Consider the following 6,000-nt stretch of genomic DNA (forward strand, 5'->3'; position numbering starts at 1 on the left):
TATTGTAATATGCATCATGGTGAGTTAGTTTTAATATCCAAACACTGTGGCAAACAAAGACTTCACAGATGGTTAATATGTTACAAGGAAACTCCTTTTCAACCTTTTTTGCCTCTGCTTCCAGCCAATTTTTCTTTTGAATTGTTTCTTTCCTCCTTTTGCTTTTTTTATTTTTTTTTTAAATTTCAGTGACATTAAAATTTGAGGAAAACATAAAAAGCATATAAATGGATGAATATGTAGATTTTTGCCTTCCAATCACTGGTATGTTTTGTCAGTGTTCTTCAGAGGGTAAAGTTTTCCTGAATAAATTACTTATTTGGCATACTAATGTTTCAAAAAACCCACAGATATTCAAGTTCTGATTCTCCACCTACTTCTTTCTCTCAGAAAATAAAATGTGCTCCAATTATTAGGACATAACACAGTAAAGAATAAATCAGTAAATTAGTAAATGACGTAGAAATTACTGATATCAAAAATCTTTTGTTCATATTCTAAAACTAGATATTTTAGAGTAAATGGAATAAGATTTTTGGTATTGATAGATTTCTTATTGTGCTATCCCATCTTCTACACTAATGAAACTGTGCTGCTGATATTCTTAGATTTATGTAGAGTTAGGGGTTATTGTATGAGCTTTATCTTTATGCTTTTTCTGAGACAAATTCTTAGTTTGGCTTAGTAACTGAGCTGTGTCTTCCACCCATTAGAGTATACAATTACTCCTTGGACTGGATTCAGTAATCAAGAACTTAGCTAATGTTTAGCTAAGTCTTACATTCAGTTGGTAGACCTTCACTTTACTTCTTCCATATGATGTACCTCCCCAACTGGTCTTCTCAAGCGGCCAGAAAACTTGTACTTCCAAGTTTCTACTGACAATTCTTACAAAACAGAAGAAATGTAAGAATACATGGATTCTCAGTTCAGATGTTTATTTTGTCTTCTGTTGCCTGCATCCATTCTCCAATCAGTGTTAGAATAGTCATGATTCTATTTTACATTTATGATTATATTTTATTGTTTTGATTATTAGATCATATTTTGGAAGTCAACCACCAGTTAACTGCTGCCCAAGAATGGGATTTTGCTTTCTGTCTACCAGCTGGTATTTTATTACGTAAAATATTTAATGAGATAATGTCTGCCTAATGTTGACTGCTTTCACTGATAACTAGGCGTGCTGTCCACTTCCCAAACGATACAGTGTCCTTGCTATTTGTTTATTGTGATATGGACCGTAAGCAACCCAGAGTCAGAGAATTGATGGACTTGTTTCTGTCTGCATCTTCAAACTACAGACCACTATGGCATTAAATGCAAGGATAGATCTGTTAGCATGTATTTTTGGTGATGTGAGCAGAATGAGGAGAAGAAGAAGGTTTAATAAATGAGGAAAAGAGGAAAACTCTAAAGGTGATGAGAAGGCCACTTCTTTTTATGTTGAATTCCTGCACCAGTGGCCAGCAAGCTAGAAGTATAAAGTGCAAAATATCAGGACTCTGAAATACTGTCAGAATAGAACCGAACGGGACTGTATTTAATATTACTAAAAATAGTGCCCTTAAGTGGACGGCAAGCTATGAAAGGGGTTAGAAAACCCAAGCCACTCCAAAATCTTTTGCAAAGTCCTTGTCTCGGCATACAAGGCAACTCTGACCATATAGCAGTGAATGGAGAGGGATTATAAGAAGAATAAGCGAAAACTGATTTCAAATCCCTTTCAGTTTAGCTAATCTCTCATTTTGAAGTAGTAAAAGGGCCATGTGACACCGGAAAATAATTCTCCAGTAGCAAACTGGGGGCTGGACAGAACCATTTTGTTCTTTACAAACAGTGGTTTCTAAGGGACATAAGCTAGTTTAATGGTAATTTTCTCTATATAATTGCTAGAGCCACGCAATGCTGACCAATACACTTAAACCGGCTTTCTGTCCTTTGAGCAAAGTACAGAAGATAAATTATGCCTCAGCTTAATTTGTTAGGAAGCTACCTTAATTTTTCTATTTTTTTCTCTGGAATTAATAATGCATCACCCAGTTTAGACCAATATTTCCAGATGTACTTCCAAGCACTGCCAAGCTATGTGTGCTTGAACACATCTTCTTTGAAGAAATTGCATGTGTAACCTTGAGACAATGTAATCCTGAGAGGAAGATTAACCTTTACTTTAGTCGCATTTACATTATTTTTGGAGCATGACTAACCTTTTATTTGGAAGTATCAAACAGCAGGAATTGGACTATTTACAGTTGGAGTAAACCTGCTGACTGAAAGCCAGATTCTGCTCCTACTGGAATTAGTAGGAGTTTTATTAGAGACATCTGTAAAAGATTAATTATTCTTCTTGTGCTTAATCACTGATTTTCAGAGACTATCGAGTAGTCACAATTTCAATCACTGTCACAAGGAGTGAAGAGTCTCATAATCTCTGAAAACAGGGACTCTAATTCGGGTAAAATTTTAGTCCCCTGTCTGCATACTATAATATGACTAGGACATAATAATGAAAATACTTCAAACATTTTAACTGCAACTGTGTGTACTTACAACAGCAACACAAAGCCCACAGCCATATACTTTCTCCCTTATTCCCTATCTAGGAGCTATTCCCATTTTATTATTCAAATTTATCAATCCAAACAAATAAAAAAAATATGGATTTTTTGGCTCCAAGAGTTAGAGTGCTGTCACTAAGTAGATAAAAAGTCACCAAGAAATTAATTCGGAAGTAATGGTAAAGCAAATTAAAGTGTAGTGGTTAGGATATTAAAGTCAAAAAAATGTTGTACTAAAAAGCTGAATAAAGTGATTTTAAATAAATACTTTAAAAGTTATCTTTATTTAAAGGAATATTACAAGACGTATGTTAGGAATCTCCATCTGCTTGAGACTGTGGAAAAAAATAGAAGAGAGACTTACAAAGCCCAAATGTTGTCATAAATACAACTGAGTTTGTTTACACTTCAGAAATGATTGTTCTGTGAATGTTCCTCATTACACTGAATGTGATGCTCTTTACCTTGCTGGAACTAATTTACTGCAAGGAATTTACAACAGAGGACAGAAGCGAGGTACTCAATAAATTTTCCACTGGCTTATACCCATACTGTACTTCCCCCATGAAAGGTTTGTTGTTTTTGAGGAGGGTTGTTTTGGTGTGTGGGATGGGTGCTGATAGTCTCTTCTTGAAACAAAACATAAACCAAGCCCATTTCAATTCTTTCGACATAAAATCCAGCAGTGCCTATAAAACAATTGTCAGTCTCTGCTCTTTATTTGATGAAGTCTTGTTTAGTTAAGTTTTCCAATTTGCATCTGAAGAGGCTGGACAAAAGCAATTCCTTTGTTCTTAAGTATCTAAAATCTGCTAATATTCTTCATATCGGTCACAGAACTTTACATACACAAGTAATGCAAGATTCAAGTCTCTTCATGTTTCTGATTTTTTTTAAGGCTTGTCATATTTAGTGTCTTAGTTAAAACTTGTATATAGTTAACTCATGAGCTGGGCACAAGTTAGCCCTGAAATTGTTCTGATCTAAGGGTTTTTTTGACCACAAGTACAGGATGGCATCTCTTCACAGACAAGTGCTAGTACTTGGTAATGTGCCTTTAGTATATCTTATTTAAGTAATAGCCTAGTATTTAGCATGGCTTGTCCTTACCCTATGTTTCTGAAGCACCATGAAACATTTCAGCTCTCCGGGGAGCAATGAAATCTGCTTGTGCATAGGTGTAAAAGAGTCATCAAGATGATCTCTGCTGTTCTTCTAAATGATGTGTTCATGGGCTCTAAAAACCAAACGCAAAGTCTATCACCTTTGAGAAGCATGGGTGAGAGCACGTTGTGTATATTTTTAAATGCTAGATTATGTGTCATCTTGTCTTTTTGCCCTTGCTGTTACAGAAATTGTGGCTGGACTAAATGAGGAAAAATTCTTCTTTTCTATCTAGTACTCTGTGAGTCTGCATCTATTTAAGACTAGCATATTTAGGTAACCCAGGGTAAAACGACAGGTTTAAGTTACACTGAAGTATTCAGCTGTGAACTAGCCCACAATAATTCACTGTGGCAAAGTGATGGATGTCACTGGACCCTGAATTAGATTTCCCTTCTGTAGAGGTCACCGATATCTGTTCAACAGAAAACAAGTAAAGGGTTTTGTTCAAACTCTACAGAGTTCTCTCCCAGTATGTAAAAGAAATACACCATGTAAATTTTAATATAACTTCCACTGGTGCAACTGACAGCTATTGATTTTGAAAGCTTATTGAAATGTAACAAAGGACGATGCTGCTAATACGGAACAGTTTATAGTGGAGTTAACACATCAATGTTTCATCAGGGCTTTAATTTTAATGTGTGTTTCAAGGACTGAAAGTAGAATTAAAGGAGAACATGGCAGGTATGGTGTTTGGCCCATTTATTTTTTTCCTTTTATATAATATGCAAAGCTAGCAAAGTGGATGTGTCTGTGTATGCTCAATATATCTGCACGTTTCCCTGTCTTGTTGATTTAAAGGAATCTGTTATCTCAGAGGAGTTGGGGATTGCAGATTTAGTGTTATGTGATCATCTAGCTGAAGTCTTCATCTTTTCATTGTTATATTTTTAGTAACTTATTGCTAACTATGATTTTTGAAGAGCCCTGTCATAAGTCCTGTTAACAGTTTTGTTTGAAATACTCACTTTGGGTGTCAAGTGTGTTGCACCATCATAATCATAAAGGTATGAAATAGATTCTGAATATGTGTTAATATAGTTACAGCAAACTTTCTGTATACTGACTCTACATATTAAAACACTGATATTGTGTTTATTATCATGGTACTGGAATGACATTTTTGAATATGAGCTACGAGTTCTCAGTCCTTCAGGAAGACATCCATTGCTTTATGGGGTTGAGCCTTTACATAACCTTCTGAATCTGAAAGTTATAAAGTTATAAAGTAGGATCCTGTGAACATACCTTAGTCATACGTGCCTACATTTTAACTCATCGTTCCTTTCAGGAAGAGAAGTTAAATGCAATCCTGTGGCAAAGCACTGCATATGATACACCTACTGATGAAAGCTTAGAACTTGTGTCTGACAGTTCCTGGGAAAATGTTCCAAAACCAGACTATTTACAGTGAAAGTTCTCATGACTCACTCTATACCCCCTGGACAGCTACAGCTTATTATAAAATCTTAGGTAGGAAAAAAAAAAGGGTATATCTTTCTTTCTAAAGGGAAACTTTCAAGTAGAAGGGTAAAGTGGATCTCATCTTAAATATAGACTAACATTTTTTAAAAAATCTCCCTTTTAGCAATTTATCCTGAATGAAAACAAAATTGACTCATTATCCTCCCACTGGTATTAACCGAGAGCTACTCTATGAATGTCAACAACCTCAGTTAAGAGAATCAGGATCTGGTTTATGACTTGACAAATGTCTTGTATGTTCTGCTGTGCTATCAAAAGAGAAGATAACAGTCATCTGAATTTTCATACTGTCTTTCCTTAACAATACTCATACACTGCACACAAGAGTTTTCCCAAACCTCATACTTCTGTGGTTTCCTTTAGACATTAGGATTACAGCTGTACTAGAGGGCTTCTTGTCTGTGTCTTGTTTGTTTGGAGACTTTGATCAATTGGTTAGTAGCCTACAAAGGTAATTGCAAGGTGATTGAAATAGTTTGTGGTTGATTAACCAAAAGGCTTCACCTGAAACAAAAAAAAATATTATTTTGAGTGTTGGATCAGTTAACTTCATTTCGACACTTTCAAAGCATTTAATTAGGTTGATAAAAAAAAATAATCAGATAGGTAGGTAAAATAAAAATAAAGATCAGCAATAAAAACTGAACTCTAATTACAGATTCCCCAGTGGTGTGACAGGAATGCTTGTTCCCACTTGAACTGTACAGCTTTGAAAGTGGGTAACTGAATCCACTCTGTCTTCTGCATCAGGAGCAATAAGACTCCTGTGTAGACAAGTGAATACAAC

Source organism: Strix uralensis, chromosome 29 (assembly GCF_047716275.1).
Source record: "Strix uralensis isolate ZFMK-TIS-50842 chromosome 29, bStrUra1, whole genome shotgun sequence".
NCBI classification, from domain to species: domain Eukaryota; kingdom Metazoa; phylum Chordata; class Aves; order Strigiformes; family Strigidae; genus Strix; species Strix uralensis.